The sequence below is a fragment of the Atractosteus spatula genome, chromosome 15, assembly GCF_055471065.1.
Source record: "Atractosteus spatula isolate fAtrSpa1 chromosome 15, fAtrSpa1.hap1, whole genome shotgun sequence".
Taxonomy (NCBI): Eukaryota; Metazoa; Chordata; class Actinopteri; order Semionotiformes; family Lepisosteidae; genus Atractosteus; species Atractosteus spatula.
Window position 1 is genome coordinate 16,372,733 of NC_142720.1, and position 14,731 is coordinate 16,387,463.

The window sequence follows — 14,731 nt, forward strand, 5'->3', positions numbered from 1 at the left end:
GAGCAGTTGTCCATTAAATGCAGTAATATTAATACTTGGAATACACTTAACAAAATGAAGCTAGCCATGTAAAGACATAAAAATTCTTCTAAAAATGCAAAAACTGGTAGATATGATGTGCACATTCAACAACGTGGATCACTTGATTGCTTAAAAGAGGAATGAGCAAAAAGTTGATAGTTGAGAGATTAAACATCCGAGATGGCACCGGAAAGAGTGATGGAGTGTTTAATTCACTTATGAGTGCCATTTTGCCCATGACAGACCCGACACTGCTGTTGTGTTGTCCAAGCTAACTGGTGTGGGACTGGATTTGGCTTTTGCTTTACCCATCATGGGCTCTTCGCCATAAAGCAGAAGTTGTTGGTTTGAGAGCCTGTCTCTTGGTTGGCCAGTTAAACAAAGATCGGACTTTGATGTTTCTAGTCTGGGGCTGTTAAATTACAGAAAATCCAGTTTGTCTCATCGTGCTAAAGCCATCTGTTAACTAATTCAACCTTCACAATTTTCTTATATTCTGCATTTCAACAAGCTTGACAAAAAGCTCTTAAATGGTCACAGCATAGAGTTTCTAAATATTTAAAATGGTGTTAAAAGCATTGTGCAAAGGAGTAAGGCTTCTAAAAAATTAATCAGGGTTTGGGTTTTCCCTAGCCGTCAGAATCTAAAGAAAACAAGGACTCTAAAACATGCACAATCATGGGAAAAGCAAGGTAAGCCTTTGGAGCGCAGCACTTTTCAAAAGCAATTACAGAAAATGCTAGAGTTACGGTTTAACTCAAGCTACAAGCTAAAAGAGGATCAGTCTTGTTTCTATTTTAGGCACTGAAACAGTCGCTTTTCCTCATAAGTCAGAAGACACTTGATACAGCGCATGCCATTTTTAGCACAGAAAGGGGAAGTCTAACCCCTAAAAGTGTAAGAAGTCTAAGAAAACAACCTTAAATTTAAATAATCCTCCAGCCCTTAGACCCATCCCACTTAAAGCAATGATAAACTGGAGAGAGAAACTGAATTACTGCTAGCTGCTTTAGACAGGTACCGACTCAGTGGTGAAGACTTGGCTACTGACCAACAATTCACCCAGCTATTTCAAGCTTCATCTTTAGCAGGGTCTGACTTTGTGACACTGACAGGTTGAGAGCGTGTTAGGCTGCTGGGAACTGGCAATCAGTCACATCATGGAAGTCTACAGATTACAGGTTGCTGAAGTTTGGTATTTTCTAGAAAATAATTTAATACAGTCGGCCAAATTATCAGACTCCACTTCATAAATTCAAACATGCCCATTAGCACAATGCAATACTCTGTTTTTCACTGTGGCAGCATCACTTAGCTCAGTGCAGGAGGACAAAGAGCCCCTTTCTTTTTCACAGTGAGCTGAGTGCTCAGTTTCAAACAAGAATTCATTACCCACAGAGACAGCACTCTGTAAGTATTGGATTACCATATTTTGTACTGGCCCTGCAATGAATAAGGACTTGTAGTTATCAGCAGCTGAACCTGATTAAGCTGCTTTGCAGGCAAATGAGGTCATAACATGTGTAGCGAAGTGTATACTCATCAGACAGGCAGGGGTGGAAGAATAAATGACATTACATATACAGTAGGCCTTCTAGCACTGATGCCCCTAATTGACTTCCATTTGACTTCTGAAGCCCAGTTAGACGACACTTTTAAAAAAAAAAAGTGACCTCAGTTATTCAATTTGGACCTTGTGATAGACCTCCAGTGACTCAGACTCTGCTTTAAGGGAAGAGATGGTTGATAACATTAAAATGAATTGGTGGTAGTGCTACTTTGGTTAAGACAGAAATGAATTTGGCTCCATTCGGATTTCTTGCCAGGAAACCGGGGAAGCAGGGTGTTTTAGGGACAGCCTCGAGGAGTTTCACAAGCCTTTGCTCTCCTATGACACAGCCTCGTGTTGATAATATTCACAATTTCAAGGCGGTGTGCGCTTCTCTCGAGCTACCCATCTCATTATCACACAGGATCTATTTTGGGGTTTGTAAAAGCCAAGCTCACAGAGCATGCAGTCATTTTCCTGCTTCTTTCATTTCCTCCTGCATGTCATTGAGGGGAGCAGGAAGAGGTACCCTCCCAAAACCTAGGGTGGGGCTGTCACAAACCACACGCAAGCACTTAGACATCACCACATACCCACAAGCACCTCTCACCGTAGACAGTCACACACTAATTAATCAATTATCATTCCACACGATTCTCCCCATTTATACCCTCTCACTCCACTCGGTCTCCACTCACTATTGAGGTTCCCTCTACTGAGCTCAACCTGCATCCTACCTTTTTGGAAAGACTATTCTTCTGATCGACTTTTTGGCTCTTGCTCTATCCCTCGACTATGGCTTCACTTATCGTTTTTGGGACATGGATACTTTTGTACTTAACGGAACCCTTCTGGAAAAGGGCCTACTACTGCCTTGCGTAGGGTCCAAACCAACCGCTTCTCAGCAACACCTGACAGGGGCATCAAATGTAATGGTAATAGACTTGGAAGGTAAACAGGTAAAGGTTTATTCCATGCTGAGAGGAAGAGAGACAATTTCAGCTGTGGAGACATTTTGTGTGAAGAAGGCTCCACAGCTAAAACGTTGTGGCTCTTCTCTTTTCAGCATGGAATAAACCTTCCCTCATTTTTTGCAGCCTATGTCTGCTGACACAGCTATTGCCTTTGAAGGGGAGCCCTATATTATGAATTTCACCCACCACAGTGATTTTGAAACTGTAATGTGGGTTGTAACAAAGATTCACTAGAGATTCTCTTCTCCCATCCAGCCAAGAAATGAATTACTGGACTGGGGTTTGGTATTGTTGGGTTTTCCCCCCCCCCCAATGTGTACATTGTGTTCTTTGCTCTGTTCCCATGATCCACTAGATGTGCTGTTCAATACAGCATGCATATGGACCCATATATTACATCAGGTCCCATAGCATCTTTAGACAAAAGAAACCATCTTTAAAACATTAAGCTTCTGATTTATTAACCATTACTTTCAGCCAAAAGTCCAGATGGCAAGGAACATGCATCAGACCACAGAATCCTGAAGGACTGCACAAGAAGGCTCAGTCCCAAGGCCCCATTTTGGCATTAACCTGTAACCTGCCTTATTGGTAGAATTAATCTATGACCATATGCAATCACAGACAAGACTTAATAAATCAACTTCATCATCATAACACATGGAATTGAACAGCTGCCCCAGACATAGGTGCAGGGTGGAGTGGTAAGGAATTTAAACTGCCCTTGCTGACTGCATATCAACTGTGTATTTGATAAGGATGTGATTTTTTATTTCCAACATATCCTGGAATGCAAGTACCCACCAAGGAGCTCAACACAGCTGAATTGAAGATCAAATAATTGCTTTCAAATGTTATTGGCTGAAACAGGTTTCAAACAACTTTGTTGATAGCCAACAGAAATGCTTACAACAGTATATACTGTACAATGAGGCAAAATAGTGCTGTTTAATGTTCCTTCCTGTTGCGCATTTGCTTGTGATAAAAACCAAAGGCAGCTGTTGCTAGGATGCCCATACTGTAGCTTTAGAAAAGACGACAAGTACTAGTAAATGTGGTATAAGTGATGACAGTGGATTTATCCAAACAATATTCTAGTCTCTGAAACCCAGTTACTTTAGATCACTTCCTTCCTAGTCTGTCCCTCTTTCTTACTGAATATCCAAATTCATTCCCCTCCCATCAGATGGCCAATTTACATCCCGCAATGACTGGTTCAGAAAATTAGAGATTTTGCAAGAAAACACGGATTCAAACAAGAGCTTTTGAAAAGGACTTTTTGGTGCAAGACTGGAGGAAAAGCACAAGGAAGCTTTTCCACAGGTGCTTGCAAAAAAAAAAGCACAGGAAAAAAATCTACACATTACATCTTCAGCAATTAGAGACTTGCAAGAATGAAAGGAATAATGTTCTACATTATCAGCCTGCCAGGATCCCGGCTGACAGCTGCCACACCATTAACGATTCCTTTAGAGATGTGCTGCTCAGAACTGTTTGCTGAAACCACAGGAGCAGAACTTTCTCTCTTGCTTAATAAAAGCACAGGGAGCCTGTCAACAAGACATGCAGTCTAATGATACTCTCCTGTTCACACACACTGCTTACTTTAACCCATCAATGCAAGGAAAGAGGACATCAGGATCACAGCCAACATAGGCTGGGAAAGCTCTACACTCCGATTTCATTAGGCCAAGAAGTGGTGTGGATGTCAAAGACATCCCATAGTTCCCAGTGCAGAGGGTAGGCTTGCTTTATTAAGCAAAAGGTGAAATTCCCCGTTAATAACCATGGGCCTAACTCTGCAACCTTTGATGAGGGCTGTACACCACCATATCTTTTTCTTACTGTAAAGGCTTCTGCAGGAGTCCCATTGCAGAACCAAATTCATCAAATACTTCCACATTGCATAGTACAGTAAGACTGTGACTGGACTAATTTGAAATTACATATTAGACAATTGAATATGATCTCTATAGCTCAGGATAATTAATCCATCCACATAAGTTTTACATTTTAGTCTTTTGATAAGTATTTGTTGGGCCCTTTTTATGGTCATACAAGTTAACGATACACATCCGTGATTAACATAGCTCTTCAAAGAGAACAGCTCCAAAGAGTTACATGATTAATGTGAAATAACCCAGTATCCAACTGAAGAGCCAACAAATTATCCCCATTTTGTATAAACTGCTAAGAGTGGACAAGAAATAATGCCTATAACCAATGTGTTCACAACCTACTCTTACAGTTATGTGTACATGGTTTGCATGGAGAGCGGTCACTCTATTCCACACATTCGATCAGTTATGTTCAGAAAGAACCCACTGGATTATTATCTCTTAAAACAGTTGTACTAATAAGAAAGCACCTTACCGGCAAACAGTCCACTCAGGAACAGCAAGTTAAAAGAATTGACAGACTGAAGGCAAGAAAACAGTTTATGCATTGCAGCACAACATAACTTGTTAGTAAAGGCTGCAGTATTGTCTATAGACAGACAGCTTCCATAACTGATTCTAGAAAGCCCCCCATCCAACAGATTTTATAGGTTTCCATGAACTCATTAATAGACCTGTGATCAATTAAGCAGGTGATGTTAAATGAATCAATTTACAGTTCATTTAGAATAGGGTGCTTCCTCTTGTAGGGTTGGTGTGTCTACAGTATAGCAGGGATCTCTAATTCTGGTCCTGGAGAATCCTGATAGAACAGGTTTTGTAGGTGAATATTAAATCACTGATTTCTAAAGATATGGAACAATTCCAGTGTGATAAATAAAACAGGTGATTTGTTAAATTAAGTAATTAAGAGATCTAAATCATTTAGGAGTAAAAGCGAAGTAGTCTTCAGCATATCATTAGAAGCTCACAGATGTTAGTAGTCTTTAAAATCAGATGACTAGTAAAGCGAAATGTATTAGGGCCCTCCAGTACCAGGACTAGAGTCTCCTGATCTATAGGTTTTCACTTTAACCCTCTTACCTACTGAAATTAAACAGCTCATTATTGGGACCCATTTAAAAATGTCTTCCAGCTTTTCACATTTTCTGTTATAAAGATATATAAAAGACCTGCAGATACACTGTGCTCTAAGACTGAAGTTGAATCACCCTGAATTAGAGCAAGAACCTGAATAAACATCAGTCCTCAGGCACCTCAGTTCACAGATTAAGAAATAACTGGCTTAATTAATCAACAATTTACAAGTGTTCCTAATATTTAAGAGCATGTGATTTATGATGACATGAAACCCCAGACTAAACTTCAATCAGGCTCAGTGATAGATAAATAACTGATCAAAAAAGCATGAAGCATGCTGATGCAATCAAATGGCTGCATGGGTAATGAAAACTATATATTGCTGAAGATGTTCAGAACACATATACATTATATGTGCAGAACACGCATACGTTATATTACTATCGTAATTATATGCCCATGTACAGTATGCATTATGTACGTAAGGGCAATAACATCACAGGTCTCCACCAGAGGGCATGCAATGTGATCCTAGGGTGTAAAACTGCCAACACACCTACCAGAACTCTGGGTGTGCAATGGCAGGGCTTACATATACTGTATTGCTTGTTGTAATGGTGTGTATTCCTGTGCCGAGTCCTTTTTTTGGTTGAGTCCTTTCTTGCACCACATCTAGCTGTTCCACAGCGTGTTGCTTTCATGGTATAATTGTTTGCATTCTCCAGCTGCCTTTATAAATGCCCTGCATACAGAAACCTAAAAGTCTGATACGTACAGTATAAACATAACAAAATAATGTTTACACATACAGTACTGTATATGTATGAAAGGTAGGATTTCTACAATTTTGCAATTGATGGAATATTATTTTTTATTATTTTAATCTTTTTTTTCTTTGCTTCTTCACTGTGGGCATTGCACCCATGAGTGGGAAAAAAATATTCACACTTTTTAAATCAGGGCTAGATAGCTATGTAATGATGGCATGACCAAAAATAAAAAGTGTCTAATCAGCATAGAGAGCATACATGTGATACACTGTTTAAGCCAAAGAGCTGCTTAGCTGTGCTTGATTAGAAAGCCTGAACGCCCTGTCCATGCCCATTCTCCTGTAAGCACAAGGTCTGTATTTAGACATAAACATTTTATACTGTTGTAGTGACACTTGACCCAACAGAGGACTGCCTTTTCCTCAGGTTAGCCAATGAGTGAATTAGTAATGACCCCTCGTTGGAGCTAAATTGGGTGTCTTCTGGAAACCTAAACCAGGAATAGAAGATGTGTAATTGTTCCACAGACCACGTAATAACCTGGGTGATATTACAGTAAACAGCAACAATCTCTCTGTGTGTTTGTTTGGTAATAGTATGGAGCACTCAGAAAACCAGAACGCAGCTGATCTTTAAACCAATAGCCATTAGAAACTAGGAAGGGTCACTGCACATGAAGGACACAGCGATGGAGAGAAGAGTTACCATAGTTACTACTGAAGAAGACACATTTCTTTAATTTTGACTAGTTATGTAACAATGTGCTTTAAATAAATAAACAAACCAAGGTATTAGATTACACTCCTAAGCTTCTCTTCCCAGACCAATTTATTCATGTTTAATTACTATCTTCCAGTTTAAGACTGGCTGTCACACATTCCATTAAATATTATCATTTTTTTTTTTGCATGTGTAATAACCTAAGTTTACAAATGTGAAAATGTACTTTAGTACTTCCAGGTCACAGAATAAAAATAAACAACATGTGTTCAGTTTCTTTGTGTGTGCTTCCCTGAAGCATGTTTATCAGAAATTCTGTGCAATTATTTACAGTGTAGTTATATGGATGAATGTTTGCCAAATCCCAGTTTAACAAACATGATTTTTTTATAATTTCACACTGATGTATGTATAGATATAAACAGGGCTCACCTAGGTCATACTTTCATTGGTTCTCATCAAAACACAGACAGAAACCCAAAGCACACTATGGAGAGACCACCAACTTCACTGGTCTACTCTGTGTACAGTATGTGTCTGCAGCACAGCTCTTTACAGCAGGACACATTCTTGTCTTCCAAAGACCTGCAGAGAGAAGAATCCACACACAGCAGGGCAGCTGAGAGATAAACCCAGTCAAAGTCCTGGTGGAAGTCTGAAACCCTACTGGAGAGGCTTTGTGAAAAATACAGTTGTTGAACCCATAGCTTTATGTTTCTCCTGGGATTCTTTCTCCACAGTAAGGCTTATACCATTTTCTTGATATGACTTCTCTTTGATACATATGGATTTCAGAACTCCCAATGTACCCATAAGTACCCGAATGTACCCACATATGGATTCCAGCATGCACTCCACAGTGCATGTGTAAACAAGAACCAATCAAAGGACTTGCTGATAAGCTATGTGTGGGAAGCACACTGTCTACTGTCAATCAGCCCTCTGACAGAGTGCTGGGGACTTTATGATAAAATAGAGCTTATTCTGTGGCTGTATTAAGCCTCGTTCGTGCTCATTTATTCAAGTTGTGCCTTTAGCCAAGGAAAACTAGCACACAAAAAATCAGTGTGCTATAAAATATAAACAGTGCACAAATATGATGTTGTACATCAGAAGAAAACCCATTATGGCAATAATTCAAGTTAATACAATAAGTATGTGAAAAGGCATGTACATCGTTGTTGGAACAGCAAAACAAAAAGATAGATGTGGTTCTAAAGATATATTACACTTCGAGCACAGACCACAGACACATAGTGAGGCTGATTTAAACAGAAGAAACGGGACAGGAAGGCATATGATGAGGTGTGCCCTCCGTGTGCATTTCCTCATTATTCCATGAATGAACAGCACCGGTGATGACTCACACAAAACGCAGACAAAAATAGATTAGCTCTGTTTGAGAGGACCTTTGTTAGGAAGTGTCTCAGAAAGCAAGGAAATCTCCCACACTGCCCCACAGCCCTGAATCTCTGAACTCTGCTGGAGATGAGATGTTTTGAAATGAGAACTGCACAATATTATCCTTCTTCTGCAGCCACCAGTTTTAAAGTGCTAGTGACCTCTATCACAATCCCCTTCGTACCCTGGAGAAGGTGTCACAAACAGGCCACACATGAGGCTCGTTTTTGGTGACCCAAAGCAGTGGGTGAAATTATGTGCATACTGTATATGCACTTTCATGCAGTATCTCTCACTGATGAAAGTAAGAGGCTGTTTTCAACAGTATTAAGTGCTGATAAGGCTTGCCATCCTTCTAGACATTACCTTGGATTGCTATGGCTTTTAATTGAAAAATGAACCTTCTAACCAAATGTAAAGGAAAAAAGCTTATTTATAGATTTTACAGCTTTTGGGAACTGACGTCAGGAATAATTATGAGTTAGGGCAGCTGAGGTGAAAGTGAACTTTCGATGTAAATTCCATTAAATTACCCAATACTGACTGAGATCTTTCATTCATGTCCGTGTGACTAAAATGTTTCCAGACAAGCACAGTTTCCTCTTAGGTTTTCTAGCAGCTTAGGATTTTTCTACCAGCTGGGTATGATAAGTACCTTGTTTTATTTTTGGACAGAGATAATATGCTTATTTAATCATCAGCCATTCAATTCATTCCATTGAACAATACAAAGGACCTTTTATAGGCAATTTGATATTTCAGGCAGCTCATATTTGACAGAAATCATGCTTAACCACCACCATTTCATTACTTTTAAACACATTAAAGACATTTTAAGGGTAATAATCACTGCACTGTTGCGGAAACAAAGATTTAACAAGCTCTATTTTGGTCTACTTACAGAGCACTGTCTACTGGAAAATCGAACAGCTGCAAACACATCTGATGGCTCAGGGCTGTTTAAGACCATTCTCTTCTAACGTGACATTTGTATTTCATGTTGCTCTTGGTAACAATGGTTGATATATCCTCCAAATACCTAAGCTCCTAAACATGAGATGTGTATTAATCAATCAAAGTGTTTATATAAAATACATAACTATTCAGAAACTCTATATTTATACATTTTCAATATATTGGAAATACGAGGATGTACAGTAGGTATTGTACCCCCCCCCCCTTTACAGATTAATGATCAAATCTAAGCACAGATACATTATTGCTCAGAAATGTCAAACCCTTTACCTCAAATTTACAATCTGAGGCACCAGCTCTAAATATAATTCAATACAAAATAATGAAACTGATTAATTAATGAAAGCCATTCCAATGACAGAGAAAAAAATAGCATGCTGACACTAAAGGTTTCACTGTTACCAAACACTGCTGTGTAACTCAATAATTTTAGGTGCATTAATTTGATCCACCCCTATTCCAAATCCAGCCTTGAATCATTCCTTCAACCACACCCTAAAATTGACCATTTATTCACACATAAATGTATCAGTACATAGATTGGGTTCCAGTGCTGAAAATAACACTATTAGATACTGTAAATACAGAGCTCAGCAGTTAGCTCTAGAAAATCCCGTAGGCCTTCCTCTCTGCAGTTTTCCAGAAGACTGTTTTTTTTCTCACACAGAATACAAGAACACTGATTTTCAAATGCCGGTGTTAGAGCGCATAAGTAATACCTTACTCTGCACTAAGCCTAACAGAAGACAGCCATGGCAGCCTGAGTTTCCTATGTCAATAACTAAGACAGATTTCATCAAACATTGCTGGCAGAATGGTACACTGTTGGAAACAGGAAAGTTCTTTTGATTGCTCTTGACTTCAGCTCCTGAAATTGTGTCATTGCTCACTTCGAAGGCGTAATGCAATCATATCCATTGTTTTTTTTCCCAATTTTGTGTTCTAAATTCATTTGCCTTCTTTTAAAAGAACATCCTAAACCTGATATTCACGAACAACAAAAACACAGTGCTTATGTAACGTCTTTGCCTTGAGATTATATAATGAAGAATTTGTCACTGAACTTTAATGAGCGTTCAGACAGCTCGGAGGTGGACTGGACTGTAATGATTAGGATTTTGACAGTAGCAATGCAATCATGTTAAAAATTAGAACAACCCCCCCCCCCAAAAGCAGTCAGGGAAAGCATAAAATCCTGTTTCACTGGATACAGAAAAGAACATAGCAAAACAAGCGTGGTTGAGCATGTCTTTTTAGAGAGCATTGGAACAGATTACCATTTTCTCAGCTGTTTTGAAAGAGCTTGGGGCTTCATGTTATAGCATTGATTTGAATCAGTCAGTTCTTATTTGTTGCTCAGTGGTGCTCAACAGTGTTTGATTTTGTAGACTCATTTTCTGCCCACTGCATTTATTAGGTGTACAGTATAAATGAGTGTATCAGATGTACTAGCAAAGACTAGGGTATCACACATGCATTTTCCACAGTGAATAAATTACTTTACACAAAACTGAGGCCCAGATTAAACCAAAAAGTGTTCCTATCCATCCATCAATCACAAATTACAAACTGAACTCTCGATGGACAATTTTTCATTTGTTGGAAAGGGAAAGCCCAAACATAGTGCCAACATCAAGTACTGGGTTTGTAATTTGTCATCAGAGGTTAGGTCAAACTTTTTATTGAATCTGGGCTCATGCAGAAAAACATGTTGGCTAAATATTAGTGAAAGGTCTGAGATGTACAGTAAGGCATTAAAAATGCAACAAATGCTATTGGTTCCAAAACTTATTTGTTGCATTTTTAATGTCTCTCTATTTATATACAGTATTAATACACTAAAAGGATAAGTTACTGAGGCTCAGAAGGTCAGTAAAGTCAATAAGAGGAACTAATATTTTCAGACTTATTGATGTCTTGGCAATAAATGTTCACTTTTGTACCAAAGCTTTCTTTTCCAATTTCACAAATTTTCTTTTGATGGGAAAAATTGTAAAATTAATCTTTGAATAACCATAGACAAATCCTAAAAAACACTGACTTTTTTTTCTATTTTTTACAGTCTGGTGCATTCTTTGTGATTCAAACTCCTTTTTTAAACACACATTTTTTTTGTTCTCAATTACTTGTAAGACAATTATACTTGCTGTCTTGTCTGCAACTTCAGCCTTCCAATATGAAACAAGTTCCATCATCACTGTAACCAGCACAATGACTCTGGTCCCACTCCACCATCTGGTCTTCATTCTAGTTACCTTTAAATGCAGGAGTCTCTTTCTAAACCTGTCATACCAACACAGAACCACAATCGTCTGTGAAAAGGTGAAAAGGGTATTCTATAATAATTTAATGCTGGAAAATATGTGCTGTATGTTACTGTTCACACTGTGCACTCCTCTGCTCATGATTCCAACCTCATTGTAGAGTGCATGCATTTTCTCTTCTGTCTTCCAGCACAAACAACATTGAAACTGTTGTTGCACTTTCTTTACAGGAATCCCAGTAACCAGTGCTAGGCCGTCTTTCCTCATCTCCCTTCCATTAATCTAAGGACTTAAATGCAGTTCACTTCTTCATGCTTGAGATGAATTTTTTCTGGTCTTCTGAATCTTTTCTGTTGCTCTTCTAATAACCAAGCCATCGAGATGGAAAGAAGCCGATCTGTCAAATCAGTGCAGTGTGAGAAGGAGGTTAGCCACAATGCAATTATATTACTGTCTCTGAGGGACGTTTCAGAAAATCGGGACATCTCCACATGGCTGGGTGGGGCTTATTATATTATTGCAGGCAAAGAGATGGGAGATGACTTGCAATAGCTCATTTAATCGATGATAGAAAGCAAAAATAAGCACAGAAGCACAGTTGTTAGAATTGTTGTTACCACAATGGAAATCCGGCTGGTGAATTCAACACATCCATCATGAAACAGCAGTGAAACGGCATTAAATGACAACAATGACACAGTATTTTATAAGGAAACCAAAAAGCCTTTTCCTCAGCATTTATCCAGAAAACTCGACCAGGTCTTAAATAATTACAATTTCATGAAAAACAGAATATGTTATTCAAGGACAATAGTACAATATTTAGAATGCAATAAATTTCTTTAAACTCATCCATTTTTTCATCTTCCAACACAGTGTAATGGGGGGAGCCAAAGAACAAACTCCACACAGATACCACCGAGCTCCAGAACAGCTAACTACTGCACCACCGTGCCACCCCTTCAGATACACATCAATACATAAATCACCATAAAATGCAGTTTAGACTTCAGGAATACACAAACCCAATAGTTTTATTTAGTATCAAGTGGATTATTTATCAGATCCAAACCAAACTTGTATCTAATCCATTTTCACTAAAGTGTTGAAAGCACACCTGCTATGCTTGTTGATGTAATTATTGTACCATTTTACTCTTTCATCCCACATTGAAAAGAAATATTGTTTATTTGACAAATGTCTTGTTTTCAACAAGGTAGTGATCTATATACGTGGCAAATCACTGCTCCACCTTGCTTCCCACTCTTTAAACCAACACCTCTAAATCAAGATGCACTGCACAATATTTTACTGCAATTTTACTTCCAAAACAATACACGTTAGAACTTATAACGTACATAAATAAAAAAGTACAAGTTTAAAACATTCACCAAAAGGGCCTTGACATGTTTCTTCATGGCTCCTTCCAGTGAAATGCTTTCAAAGTGCATTGTAAAAATAACCACACCACAAAGAGAAAATGCAATGTTACATTGATGCTAAAGATATGTGAGTCACTCCATGAAATGTAGGCTCAGTAATACATGGTTTCTATCACTCCCTTCATTTTGACCTTCCAAGCAGTGAGGTCTAGACACCCGCTGTCATCCAGGAAGCTGCAAACAGATCCTCAGAGACTAAAAGAAAATGACTACTTGAGGAAAGGACCCTAGTGTGAAGCACAGGAGCCGTAAAGATCGCTTCTGTTGACTTTTGTTCTCATTAAAACTCGGTTTCTTGGTGTATAAGGGGAAAAGCATGAGTGATGGGACACTGCAGTGGTCACAGGGGATGAAGACAGTCATGGACTGCCATACAGAAAAGCTGATAAAAACCTTTTTACAGAAAGCTGCCCAGTTTCAATAACGAGGTTCCCTATTTCACGAAAGCACAATTCACTTGTGAAATCATGTTTTACAATTAGAAGCAGACATTTATAAGTTGTCCAATGGCATGTTTCCATTATTCATTCACTAATTGTCAGTCCTCTTATTCTGGTAGGGGTTGTGGCATATATCCCTCAAGGCACATTTTCAATAGGAGTTCAAATTCTAATTTAGCTGTTCCTTTAGAAAATACAGAATTCTATCATTCCTCAAGGAATGTTAAATCTTAGGCAGTAAAAAGTTGCTGGCATCATTATTCTGTGTAAACACACTGAATGCTTTCTCTTCAAAAGCCTTTTGAAAATCTACAAAGCACACTGACAAGGTGTGGTAAATTCACTCACAACACTCCTTCCACTATTAAAATGGACTTGTACATTATTGTGTTTTCAGCTTTAAACCTTACACCATTTTTTCCAGCCCATAAAATGTCAATGTAATCTTATGCAAACATTTCTTCATGAAGTCAGATAAGTACTATTAAGTAATCATTGAAGTTCATGGAGAGAGAGTTGAGCAAGAATTAACCATAACAAAGGCTACAAATGAATTCATATTTGAAGTTATATAACATTCCAGTAGATTGTACAATTATGGTACATTATATTTCAGGTATGAACTGCATGGGGCAACAACCAACAATCTGATTTGAAATTTGACCTATTCATCCTGAAACCACATTGTTCAAAACTCTAACCTGTAAGATTTCAAGAACAACGCAGACAAGAAACAACAAACTACCAGTAAGATGACAATAGAATAAAGGATAATAAGGCATAATAAAATGTGCTCTGCTATTGTTTCTTCATGATCACGGCAGCAATCTATTATGTTCCACCATAAAAATGGGACAAATATAGCTTAGTCTTGTATATAACCAGCAGGATGCACACCGATCTCTGATATTTTAATATGTCTCAATTTTATTCTTTTGAATTAAGTCAATAATCCATACTGAAACAACTCAATGAAAATAACATTGATGCCAGTCATTTCTGGGTACTCCAATTAGCCAGCGCTTCACTACAGAACTTCCAGCCCCCCCCCCCCAAAATTTGTAATGTAAGTTTTATTTATTGTAGCTGCCAGGTGGCCGCAGTGCTTTTATTTGGACTCCTGTCACAGCTCAGGGCTTGTCAGCAGGTAGCACACAGTACACAACAGCCTGGTGGACACATTATGATTCATGACCT